This window comes from Astatotilapia calliptera, chromosome 22, assembly GCF_900246225.1.
Source record: "Astatotilapia calliptera chromosome 22, fAstCal1.2, whole genome shotgun sequence".
Lineage (NCBI taxonomy): Eukaryota > Metazoa > Chordata > Actinopteri > Cichliformes > Cichlidae > Astatotilapia > Astatotilapia calliptera.
Window position 1 is genome coordinate 27,605,843 of NC_039322.1, and position 13,739 is coordinate 27,619,581.

Below are 13,739 nucleotides of genomic sequence, written 5' to 3' on the forward strand. Positions count from 1 at the left end.
ACCAATCTGATTATATCCTGTTTTTGTTTTTGTTTTTTTCTCAATGTTGAAATTAAAATCTAGTAGCAGCCTTCTCATTTCTTTGTGTTTTTTGCCGTTTTACAGGCCCACAGGGGAGGACGGCTCCGAGGCAGATGAGGGACGGGTCCCAGGACGGTCCATCGGTGGTGGAGCTGGAGCCACACCAGTCTCCAATGGAGCATTTCCTCCTCAGCCTGGTTCCTGCTCTGGAGAGCAGCTGGTCCTTTTTATTCCTGTCTCTCTGTAAATACTTATATTTTATATATTTATGTTTAATGTATTTCTGTTTGAGACTTTTAATATTATTTCAAATAAATTTTTATAATGACTAATGTCTCAGTTCTACTACACAGCAAATGTTGGCACATGACTTGACACATGTAGAATTTATTTCATATTATACTAATGACAAAATATACTGATACAGTGGGATGCAGAAGTTTGGGCAACCTTGTTAATAGACATCATTTTCCTGTATAAATCGTTGGTTGTTACAATAAAAAATGTCAGTTAAATATATCATATAGGAGACACACACAGTGATATTTGAGAAGTGAAAAGAAGTTTACTGGATTTACAAAAAGTGTGCAATAATTATTTAAACAAAATCAAGCAGGTGCATAAATTTGGGCACCACAAAAAAGAAATGAAATAAATATTTAGAGTATATCAATGTGTGTGTCTCCTATATAATATATGGGGTGCCTTTGTCTGGACGTGCTTCCCATCCAGAGCTGCACAGCACAGAGGGAAATTCCAGCGCTCCTGGAGTCCCTCTGTGATGGACCGCCAGTCTCCAGGTGAAGGCACAGCCATGAAGTCGTCCACTAGACAGTCCCAGATGGCCGTCGCTGCCTGGGGGGTGATCTGACACACCGACTCTGTAACTGAACGCTTGGTGCTGAAGGAGTCCGCGGTGACAAGGAACCTGGACAAAATTGTTCAAAATCAGTATTATGTGTACTGCAGTTACAAAATACATTATTCAAATTCCAAAATACTTTTGTGATGTCAGATTTAAATTACAAAACATGAATCTTACATAAAACATTTTGTAATTATAAGGATAATTACAAAATGTATATTAGATAATATCTAAAACAGTTGTGTTTTATTTTAACTTTAACATATCATAATTTGATTGGTAGCAACTTTCACAACTACAGTGAGCCAATCACTCATAATTCCTAAACATGTCAATCAGGTAGGAATGAAGTGAGACATTAATAGAAATAAAGAGTTGTATGTTGACATGTAGCCCTTTCCTTGCTTAAATCATTAATATTTTTGAAAAATTAATCTGTATAAGACAGCTTATCAAGATAGAACCATGTAACTAGAGATGAACCAAACTGTTCACAGTTTTATCTAACTCTGTTTTAATAAAGACTGGTGACCCCTGCTATAGAGTCTGACAGCTGCAGGGATTATATACAAATATTCAACTATCCCAGAATTAAACCAGGTCTAAATAAAAAGGAGTGAGTATCACTACAAAGGTTAACTCAGTGGTGCTAATGCTACAGTTTGATATCAGCAAACACCGAGCGCATACATTGATGTGACACCACAGCCATGCTATCATGCAAACACTGATAACAGCATAAATCGAATTAAATCGGGGCTTGATGAGACCTTCTGAGTATCACTAGAAATATTATAAACAGTCGTCTTTGTACCACAGTTTGCTTTCAGTAAACACCGAGAGCATTCACTGTTAGCATAGCACATCCATGTTAGCAGTGTATAAATGGATGGTTTAGCATATTAGCACAGGTATCAATAAAGGACTACCGTATTAAACACTTTTACTAACCTCAGGCAGACGGACAGGCGCTCTGCAGGTGGGATTGAGCGCCTGTAATTGGTGTCTAGGCGGGTGATTCTGGGACCGACGCGGGACAGCAGGTCCTCAAACTGGCCGAGTGAATGACGGTGATAGCGCTGGAATCGGCCGTCATCCAGGCGCAGCTCCTGGAGCAAGTGGTGAAACTCACCAAACTGCTCACGCCTCTGGAGGACCTGATGGACCCAGGTACGGCAAGGATGTCCTTTACGCCGCTACTCTGCTCTCCACAGTAAATAGAGAAGGGAGACTCTCTCTTCAAGCGCTAGCTCGACAGCTGCCATCTTGCAAAGATACCGGTCTTGCAAAACTTCCTCCCACATCCCTCCCACATTTCCGGTTCACGCGCGTTAAAATATGATATTTTGGGGCGCGATGGATTTTTCTTGGACACGCGTAGAGGTGCGAATGTGCACGCGTCAAGTTAGGGGCGTTTGGGGCTTTTTTCACGCGCCCATCGCGTTCGGTGTGAACACACCGTTAGGACTCTAGAGACGTGACACACTGTGCAACACACGAGTTCAGTGACCCAAACTCAAGCAGAGATATGGAAAACATGCAGAACAGTGGGCCCTGAGGACCAGGGTTATGGGAAACCCTGGCTTAATACTACAACTGTTTTTTCATTTGTCCTTGCAAAACCTCCTGTTCAAGTCCTCCAAACATACCCACATCACCCCGCTTCTCTTCCAGCGTCACTGGCTGCTGGTCAACTTCAAGGTTCATTTCAAGATCCTGGTTCTGGTCCTTAGGGCCTTACATGGACAAGCACCATCATACAATGGAGATCTTCTCAGTCCCAACACCCCCAGCAGGTCCCTGAGGTCCAGTGATCAAAGCCTGGTAGTGCACAACAGTCCAAAGACCAAAAGTGACAGATCATTGCTGCTGTGGCCCCCAAACTCTGGAATTCTCCTCCTAAGCCTTAGATCAGTGGACTCAGTGGTTTATTTAAAAAAAAAAAATCCTCTGTTCAGGCTGGCTTTGGTGTGACCTCTTGTTCATCCTCTTCCTCACTGGATTCTTCATGCTGCTGTTTTTGGTCTGGTTTCTGTTTTTTTTGGGATCCTGTGGTTACCTTTTTTTGCTCGTCACATTTTTTCAAATGATAATGTTCCTTCTTTCCTTAATTTTTTTTATTTTAAATTTTGTTGTGCTTCTGTAGTGTGTCATGGACTTTTTTTTTCTCAAAGCATTATATACATTTATTTTGCTGAAGTTAACTGAAAATGTCTTTAAAGTTTAGCTAAGTCAAATTTGCTTTTATGTTTTACAGAACGACACAGTTGCAATGAGAAGAGTGTGTACGCTGAAAGGACTTGCAGTCTACCTCAATGAAGATCCGAACAGCTTGATCAAAGAATATCAGGCAAGTAATCAAATAGAAACAATTTCCAGTAATAAAAATTTAACTGACGGTAATTTTTCCTCACACACATTCACTAGATTATAACAAAAAGTTAAAATTAGAACATTATTGGAGATATAAAAGCACAAGCTTATGCGGGAGTGACCCTTGCCATTACAGTTGGGGTGTAATGTGGGCTGAGTGTACTGTCTTTCTGCTTTGTTGTTCTGCCGTGTAATCTAGATGATGGACCAACACCTCTCATCTCGCTCTGAGCTGTCTACTGTTTTGCAGCTTAAAGGGATATTCCACCCCAAAGTGAAAATTGGTCTATTTGTCATGGTCTGTGGAATGCGTGATGCTCGGGTAGCCACACCCCCGGGCTGGGCCATCACTAGCACACCTGCTCTCCATCCCGGTGATTACACGGAGATCCACTTAATCCGGCGCTGACGGATGCTCCACGCCAGTCTGTAGTCATCCCCACAGTGGTTTCTACTCGGCGTCTGCTACCTGCCTGTCCTCCGGCTCAACTGGATCTCGCGGCGCTCACCTGGCCCACTCGCCATTCCACGGACTTCCTGCCCCCACGGACTGCCACACTTCCCTCCCGAGCTCCCACGGTTCCGTTCTATCGTAAGCCCCTACTCTAACTCAGTCCTGATATGTTCTCCCCGCTTCCTGGCTCCCTAGTAATCATCTCCCCTTTCTATTGCAGCCCCCCGCCGTCCTGATCCCGGCTTCCTCGTGTCATTGTTTCCCCGGATTTTTAGTTTCTGTTTTGCCCTCTACTTTCCCCGGGTCCCCTTTCGTTGTTTTAATAGTGTCTTTTTGTTAGCTCGGAGTCTGCGCCTGGATCCTTTCGTGCCCGCGCACCACGGCGCATGACACTATTACCATATTACCCAGAGTAAGATAAGTGAGAAAAAATAATTTTGTAACCAGTGCAATAATTCTCCTGATCCGGCAGCAGTCTATTTGCTTTTGCCTAGCATTTAAAAAATGGAGTGAATGGGAACTATAAGCATTTTGGTTGCAAATGACTCTTTAATGGTACGAATTATTCCTGGTGAGCTCAATAATCATGTCGACTTTAAATGAAAAGTAATAAGTAACTTAAAGGATTTGGAGGAGTAGATTTAGACTTGGGAATACATTATGGTTACCACATACAACACTGTAAGCCGCCGCTGCATGGTGCATGGATATTCGAATATGTGTTTATTTATGGAAACCAGAGGCTTTTTCAACCACTGTTGTTGTATCCAAGTGCTATGCCATGGCGGGTTACAGGGTGCTTTGGCGTAACCGTAATGTAGGCCCAAGTCTAAATCGCCTCCTCCTGCAAATCCGTCGTGTTACTTTTTACTTTTCATTTGCAGTCGACATGATTATTGAGCTCACCAGGAACAATGGGTATAAGATCAGAAATGTACTGTGCTGGTTACAAAATGCTTTTTTCTCACTTCTCACTTTCTCACAACTCTTGGCAATATGGTAATAGACAAATTTCCACTTTGGGTGGAATATCCCTTTAATTGATAAGAAACCCTGCAACTTGTATTATTATGTTTATTTATTTTTTTAGGATGTGGACTTCCATGAGGCCGAAAGTGAAATGGAGAAGACGCTCATTGGCATCTACGTCATCAAACCAGAAGGAGAGCGTGACCTTGACCCGGCAGAAGACATTGGTATCATAATTGAGGGTGTCGCTGTGCTCAGAGATCTTCCTGATGTTGCCACTGCTGTTGTGTTGTTGTTCGGCCTGATCTACACTTTAAACATGAGCTACCCATCCAACCTCAGGTACACTTTTGAGTTTTTTCAGAAAGTACTGATGGGACTTGATGCTAAGAAGCTATCAAACAAAGTTCAAGTGCTCAGAAACAAACTCCTTGAATAAAGAGGAGGAAGCGGGAGGCCCTTATTGCTTAACTTAGTTTGAATGCTTTATGTTCAGGTATAGTTAAGTTGTTCATAAACACTTTTTTTCATTGTCAGTACGGTTTCTTGGGAACATTCACCAGTTTTAGAGAACAATAATGTTCATTTGCATTTTAGCAAAATACTGTTACTTTAAAAATTGGTGTTGCACTTCTTCTACTACTTGACAACATACAGAAAATGACAGACATTTTAAAAAGTTTTAGCGGTTAGGCCACTGTGATTTGATATTTCAAAGAATGTGACATTTGGCAGCTGTCTGCAACTTGGGATGTAACCATAACTTGAAAAACTGAGTAGCACTGTTTTACAGTACAGTTTTTGAACAAAACAGCCAATTTTCACTGTTTTAAATGAGTTTAGTTTGCTCTTTCATGCTTATCAGTGTTTGAAAATAATTCCTGAAACGTCTTGTAAAATGTAGAATTTTTTCACTTCACTGATCTTTGAAGTAAAATATTGTTTTATGCACAAAGTATTTAGTTAAAGTTGTAACAAGTTGTCTGCATTGATTGCACTTTGTGTTAAGCTACGGCTCTACAGTCTTTTCGGTCTGTCAACAAGTATTTAATATGCACTGAATGTGCTTGGTAAAGACAGGACTTTGTTGGATCATTTTTTTAATCATTTTAGTTTGACGACAAGTTGGTTAGCACTTTATAATGATCTACATTTTCTGCACAAAATATTCACTTGGAATTTGTAACAAGTTGCATTGATTGCACTTTGTGTTAAGCTGTTGTGCTTGGAAAAAATATTTTATATGCACTGAATGTGCTTATTAAAGGCAGGATTGTGTTTGATAATTTGGGTGCTGTCTTCATTTCTTCCTAAAAGATCTCCCTAAGATTTACTTAAAAATGTTATGTCAAGTGGTTCCACATAACTGCTTTAAGTAACTTTTAAGAAACTTTGCTATTTTGTATGGAAGTAACCAGTGTAAATGATTTATTTGTAATTGTATTGAATAGAAATTACTTAACAATTTTATATAATTCAAAAGCAACAAAGTTATGTAGCAGCTACATAACAGTTTTACAAAGATACTACCTAACCAGGTTATGTCCTTCTAAAGCAGAAAAGTTATGTACCAGCTAAGTAACAGTATTACAAAGATATTGCCTAAACAAGTTATGTAGGCTTAAAGCAACAAAGATAAGTATCAGCTAAGCATTGCAATTAAGTTACATTTAGCCAATACACTTACGTAAATCTAACTTAACAGTATTGAGTTCAAACTAAGTAACAACATTTCTTAAAACTTACTTAAAGCAGTTGTGTGGAACCACTTGACATAACTTTTTTAAGTAAATCTAATGTTTTATTTTTTTGAGTGAATATCGCACACCACTACATTCCATCATCAAACAATACTGTCTCACTCACGGCGCATCAATGCAATGTCAGAAAATGTTTTACAGCAGCTACTTCTGCGCATACGCCACAGTGAATTTTATGCAATATAGCTAGATGAATCCATGGATGTGGCTGGCCTGGCGCATCTCCTTGTATATGTGCGCTACATTCATAGAGGAACCATCAAGGAGGACATGCTGTTCTGTAAACCGCTGGAAAAAAGGACAACTGCCGCAGATTATTATTATTATTATTTTTTTTTTAAAAAGCTGGACACATTCATGAACACACATGGACTCGTGTGGGACAGATGTGTTGGCATCTGTACTGATGGCGCACGGGTCATGACTGGGAGACACGGAGGTGTGGTTTCGCGTGTGCAAGCAGTCACGCCAAATGCTTCTTGGGTACACTGCAGCATCCACCGAGAGGCTCCTTCCTCAATTTTGAACCTTAACATTTGGGGGCTTCGTCCGGTGGTTGAGGAGGGAGAATTGGAGGTGTAGATGGAGAAATTTGGTCTTAGGTGGTCTGACGGGCAGACATGAATTCCAGTGGTCGAAGTGGGTGGGCATAAGCCGGCTGATCGAAAGGTAAGGCACTACCTGTTTAATTATTTCCAAAGTGTGCCAAATTGGACATGATAAAATTTAAGTCTACTCACTGAAATTACTGGTGGATGTCTGTTTTGATTTTGATGAAAAATCTCATCAGTTGAAGCAGTTAGAGTTCTGCTAAGAAGAAATGAAAGCAGTTAAAGTCTACGAGAGCAGTTAGAGTCTGCCAGGAAAAGTTTAAATACTGGGTTGAAGTCCCAAAGACATTGAGTTAGAGTCTCAAGTAGTTTGGTAGGAAATTTGGTCATTTTGTGGGTTAAAGTCCCGGTTGGTCATTAGGTCAGACCTTGGTTGGTCATTTTGTGGGTTAGAGTCCCCATTGTCCATCAGGGTAGATCTGCCTCAGTCATACACTTGTTTTGGGGTGTTGATTGTTGTTTCAAAGTATTATAAATTATTCTAGAACGGCAGTTCGAGTCTGCTAGGAAGCGCAGAGCCCGGAGGTTATGCTCCCTCCTTGTCGTGGACGCGCGACATTGACCTGTCGGCGAACAGGGTTAGTTCAGTTTGGCTTAACTGTGGGGTACAGGGCATCCTGGAATTAAGCTAGGAGTTAGAGTCTCCTTACCGTTTGGAACGGTACCTGCGCTTTTTTGGTCAGCAGAAGTTGGACTTTGGGCGTGTAACTTTAACTTAAAACTTCGGGGTAAGCCTTGGCTGTGAAACGCCAAAAATAGAGCTTCAGGCAAAGTTTGGGTTGGTTGACGCTTTTAAATTGAGTTAGGGATTTTAGAGATGAGGCCAGAAACAGTAGAGTCTGATACTGGTTAATTGGTCGCAAAAAACTCAGGGAGTTTATCCGCTGGGCGGTTATTTTAAATTTGTCGAAATTGTGTAGGCGCTAAAGCTGACAAATCTGACAGTGGTTGTAAATATAAGATGTCTTTGTAATATAAAATAAGAGATCTCTGTGTGAAAGGAGTCTGAGGCAATGCTGGAGCTATTTTTAGACGGTGTGTGTGTGAGTGAAAATGCAAATGAGTAAGTAGTGAACTGTTTAAACCACAATTGGTTTTACAAATACTGCTGCAAACATTGTAGAGTGTGTGTTTAAGATGCCATTTATGTTTATTAGAGAGTTATAAATAAAGTTTTGAGTTGCCGTAGTGGATGTATAGTAATTGACTGAGTTTGAATGTAGATAGATAAATATATTGAGTGCACTGTGTATATTTAAGATTAACATGTTACTTTCAGTACCTTCTCTCAAGCAATAGTTGCTGGTGTGTTTTATTTTTTCAATTTCTTGTGTGTGCGGTGAGAAGTAATGGAGGTTTCAATTTTTTGTTTGTTTGTTTTTTACTTGCTCTTTTTGATTATGACAAGCATGTCTAAAATACTCTTAGGAAAGTGTGTTTTGAGTTATATTCCTCAACTCTAGTCACAGTTTAAGTGTGTGAATGCAGTGACTAGAAGGTTTTGAATGATGAATAAAGGTGAGAGGTATTTCTTTGGTGATGTCAAGTAGGATGTTTTAAAGTTTGAAAGTGTTTTTAATTTAAGAGATGCATGAGTGATGTTATAAGAGTTTGAGTTTCTTTTTCTTTCAGTTTAAAAACACATAAGTACATACACTTGGTACACCTGTTTACTCTTTGACTTTATTAAAACAGACGGTGTATTTGAGTTTGAATTTCAGTAATTGTATGTTGATATGGTAATTTAGTTTATGTTAGGTAAAGGAGATGTCCATCTCCGCGTCTGGTACTGAGTGAAAGTGAGCACGTTGAAGATTGTGATGTGAATGCTGACAGGTGTGTGTGTGTGGGAGAGGATTATGAAATCATTGTGTGAATGATGCTACATTTTAGATCAAAAGTTAGCAGAATTACAGAGGGTTTGTAGATTGTGAATACAAAATGAGTTTGATTAGCCTGCAGAAACAGAAAAGCAGCTTGAGCCGCTCTGAGAAGCTGCGTGCTGTGTGTGTGACAGGAAGTTACATGCCCATAAAAGGAAGTCTGAGAGAGAAGTGTGTGCGTAGGCAAACTGCAGGGTGTGTGCGTGAAATAAGGGAGTATTGTTTTTACATCAAGGTTTAGTAGAACTAAAGTAGAACATTACAAACAAACAAAAAAAGTAAAATTGAAGAGAGAAAATAACTGACAATTACATTAATGAATAGAAAACATACATACACAAAGTGCCATATGTGAAATTATTCGAGGAAAGAATCAGAAGCGAGATAGTTTAATATAAGATGCAATGAAGGAAGCAGCTTACACTCCTTTAATTTCCAGAGCCAGTGTGTTCCCTCCCCTGCCCACTTGGGCCCCGTATCAGGCGAGTATGGAAGGCTGGATAGCCCATGACGGGTAAGATCCCACCTCGAAACCCTGGGACAACCTAAGGCAGGCACAGTCACGATTACTCGGCCTCAGTAAGAAGACGGGACCTCACGGGTAAAGCCGCTGGGCTAAGGCGGAGGGGGTAAGTGGCAAGTGGAGCCCTGACTTCTGGCTGAGGAGCAGGAATGCTGTTAATAAGGTGGGAACTTAAAATTTGGGTTAGCAAATTTGGGAAAGACAACTGACGGCTTAAGTGGAGTATTGTGCAGGAGTCTGAAGCACTGAAAAAGCAACATATGCAAATTCACATATAAAAACAGAAAATGAATTAACCTTATAAAGATAAGACAAGCTCATGGAGTTTAATGCATAGACACTGATTAAACCTGGCCAAGAACACAAACATATGCAATGAAGAACAGCTTGCTATTTTGTATGAATGATACAATGGTGTGAATGTTTAATAAAATACATTTGAGTTTGTAATTGAGGAATAGAAGAAGCCATATGACAAAGGGAGTTATGAAAACAAAAAAGTGATTAAAGTAGTTTTAAAAGAGTGACTTAGGAGTGCTCTCGTACTGAGTGATCAACACTAGTGATCACTGTAGAAAGAAATAAAATAATTTAATAAGGAGATAATGTTTAAACATATGTTTCTCTTGTTACAGCAACTTCTTGAGATATGACTCAGTATGCAAATTAGCTGGAGTGTGTGTGTGACTGAGGAAGTGACTTTCAGAAGAGGAAGCATGGCAGACAAGAGAAGTACAGATTTGGGTAGGAAATTTATAGTTTAGTGATATGTTGTTGTAAGGGGGTCTTATGCTGAATGTAAGTATGTTACAGAGCATAAGGAGGTGATTTTTGTGTGCAAATTGTGTGGTTTTAATGAGACTTTCGGTGTATTGAGGAGGTGAAATTATGTGGTGGCAAAACTTTTGTGTGTTTAAGGTTCGGGTTGTTGTTGTTTTTGTTTTTAATAGAGGGAGTTTTAGGAAACATGGACATGTCTAAAAGTTGGGTCCATTATTTTGTAACAGTGCACTTAAAGAAAACCTGTCAGGTGATTTTGTTTTGTGTTCTCATGAGCTAATAATCAGCTCTATTTTTTCATTTCTGTTTTAAGGAGGCCTGCAACAGTGAATAACGGCGCTGAAAATTCTCGGGAAGAGCAAATATAAGGGGGCTTTCCAGATTACAATTGGCTGAGGAGAAAGCTACCTGTAGGGACTATTCATAGTCCCTGTAAAAAGGATTTTATGCGAGTCATTCCAGTCCAAAAAGCATAAAGAAATATTTTCCTATGGAAAAAATGACTGAGCTCATTTTGCTGAGGGTGGAGAATCTGACGCGGGACGCTCCACTATTAGCAAATATATGGTGTGAATGCATGTGAGTGAATGTGTGACTGGATGAAGGTGTGGATGAATAAATGTGGACAAACAATTTGTTTTTACCAGAGAAAATTTCTGTTTTGTTTTGTTGACTGGGGTTAGATTATGGGATTATAGTATATTGTTGGGAGAATGCCAAATGCTAAAGGGGAAACATTTTGATGTAACTCAGTTACCATTAATTGGAGGAACACATGACTGATAATTGTTCTGTGTTAAGTTTATTTTTATGATATAGATTGGAACATGAGTGGGGAAAACTGAGCATTTTTAGTTTTGTATAGTATTTTGACACATTTCATGTATCAAAATAAAGGGGGTTTAGGGTGTATTAATTTAATTGTTTAATAATTTAGGATCATTTTAGGACTTTTGGGGTTTTTGATCATTTGGGTATGGTAAAACTGAAACTGTTATTTTTATGTGAAGGTTAAAGGAATAAAGAACTGAATCCTGTTTAGAAGATACAATACCAGGGTTTTAAAGCTGTGTACAAATCTTAGAGGGAAATTGTGGGACACGTTGACAAAAAGATATCCTTTGGGGAAAATTAGTGAGGGTTGAAGGAGGAGAACAGGTTTGATTTCTTTTTGATTTCTAGAAGAAGTGGTTATAATGTAGGCTTACATATACAGATATTATATAGATTTATTTTTAGGATCAAGGGGAGAGTTTATAAATAGAAATGATTTTTATACATATTGCATTTTTTGATATGAGTCATTGAAGTTATTGAAGGATTGCACGCGCTTACAGACACAGAGTCCATAAACACACATGACAGTATTGATTCCAGGCAAAAGGCCTCAAATTCATTTAGTTGTTGCTCTAAAAATGGTTAACTTTGTGAAAGCCAGGCCGCTGGACTCCCGCTTATTTACTGCGTTGTGCAATGAGATGGGCAGCGAGCATGAGACATTATTACTTCACACAGAGGTTCACTGGCTATCTAGAGGGAAAGTGCTGACCCGTTTCTTTGAGCTGAGGGATGAACTTAAAGTTTTCTTCAGTAACCATCCCTTTGAGCTGTCTGAACATTTGCATGATGAAGAGTACCTTACATGCCTGGCTTATCTGTGGGATATATTTTCGCGTCTGAACGAGCTCAATCTCGGATTACAAGGCGTTTCTGCAACTATATTCAATGTTCAAGATAAAGTTGAGGCCATGATAAAGAAGTTAAACCTTTGGAAGAACTGCATCGATACAAACAACACTGAAGTCTTTCCCGTGCTGCATGATTTTCTGCGCTCTAATAATCTCACACTATTAAAAAGTGTAAAGCGCAAATGTAACGTGCACCTTCAAGAGCTGGCGGTGCAGTTACGCCGATACTTCCCAGAGACGAATGGCTCAAATGATTGGATAGGTCACCCGTTCACCGCCGTGCCTACTTCGTTATCACCGTCTGATCAGGAGAGCCTAATTGAGATCGCCACAGATGGATCTCTAAAAGTTGAACACGCTCAAAAGACCCTGGCGGATTTCTGGATAGGACTGCGTACTGAACAGCCCGCGCTGGCTAAGCGCTCTGCCAAGACTCTGATGCCTTTCGCCACCACATACTTATGCGAAAGGGAATTTTCTGCTTTAACAAACATGAAAACAAAACACAGAGCAAGACTTTGTGTGGAAAACAAGACTCAGCCTTTCCCAAATTGAGCCAAACATCGAAGAGCTATGTGCCTCTGCTCAAGCACATCCATCACATTAAATAAAGTTCTGTTTAATGAAAGTTCATATATGGCCTTTAAGCTCTCGACAAAACGGTGAATTCTAATAAATCTTTTGATACACTGCTAGTATTAAGTAGTAAAGTTCGTTATTAAAATTTTGTCATAACTAAAATATATTAATAAATTCATTTGGTGGTGAGAAATAATAGACTGCAGTATTTATTTTTATGCATGCGGTATTGCAATGCATTTATAGACACTAATTAAGAGTCGTTCATAGCAGGGGGTATGCGGCTGAGGGTGACAGATCTCAAGGGGTACATGGCTGGAAAAAGTTTGGGAAGCACTGGTCGAGACAACCCAAAATGTGATGTCCACATATGTGGACGCCAGGTCCTAGGAGGTTAATGTTATCTGTCTGATTTCAAAGTATCTGTCGCATCTGAAACATGCTGCAACTCACAGCTGAACTCTGGTCCAGTTTAACCAATATATCTGTGCAGCAACGCTAACACTGGGATTACCTAATTTGTAATCTTTTTAAAACCATCTGTTTAATCTTATTATATGTAAAAAGAACTAACAGAAATAAACAAAAACACATTGAGCCATCTCCCAAAATGAGAGTACACGACACCCCATTTATAGTAGTGAATCATATAAATGATCATTCTATCATATTGAAATTAGATCTGTCAATCTATTCAAGACTTTTGATACAAATTAGGACAGAAAAAGTGTGTCTAGGAGCTACATTTGAGAAAAAATAAAATAGAAATAATGATAAAATAAAAACTTCATTATAATAACATAGAAAAGAGTTATGTGTCGTTATAAAGGTGTTGAGATAATAACACACTAACCTGTTTTACACAAAGAAAGTGGAGAGAGTAGTTGTAGATGTGATCAGTCTGCAGTCTCTTTCTTGTCTGACAAACTTTACCTTGTGGTAAAGACTTGCAGTATCCTGCCATACTCAGAACTGCTTCCTCCTTGTGGTGAAGCCCTGTAATTATCTACAGTAGTGATGGTAAATTTGATTCTTTTTACTGAATCGAGTGTTAATGAGTCACTCACCAAAGTGAATCGGATTTTTTGAGTCATTTGATTCACTGAGTCAGTTGACCAGAGAGTGCAAAAATTTTAGATTTTCACTCAAACTTAATTTGTTTCCCTTTTCATGTAAATCCCACTGCTAAGATGAATGATTAAAAAAAAACAAAAAACTATTTTATAGAGAAAA

At 39.3% G+C, this 13,739-nt stretch overlaps 1 protein-coding gene across 1 annotated transcript in view; it reads right to left on the reverse strand.

The window, feature by feature from the left end:
- Positions 1–13,416, reverse strand: part of LOC113014532 (CMP-N-acetylneuraminate-beta-galactosamide-alpha-2,3-sialyltransferase 1-like) — a 43,178-nt gene extending 29,762 nt beyond the window's left edge. The window contains exon 1 of the mRNA XM_026156126.1: positions 13,360–13,416. The gene's annotated coding sequence lies outside the window, so the exon portion shown is untranslated. The remainder of the gene's footprint in view (positions 1–13,359) is intronic.
- Positions 13,417–13,739: the final 323 nt, after the last annotated feature.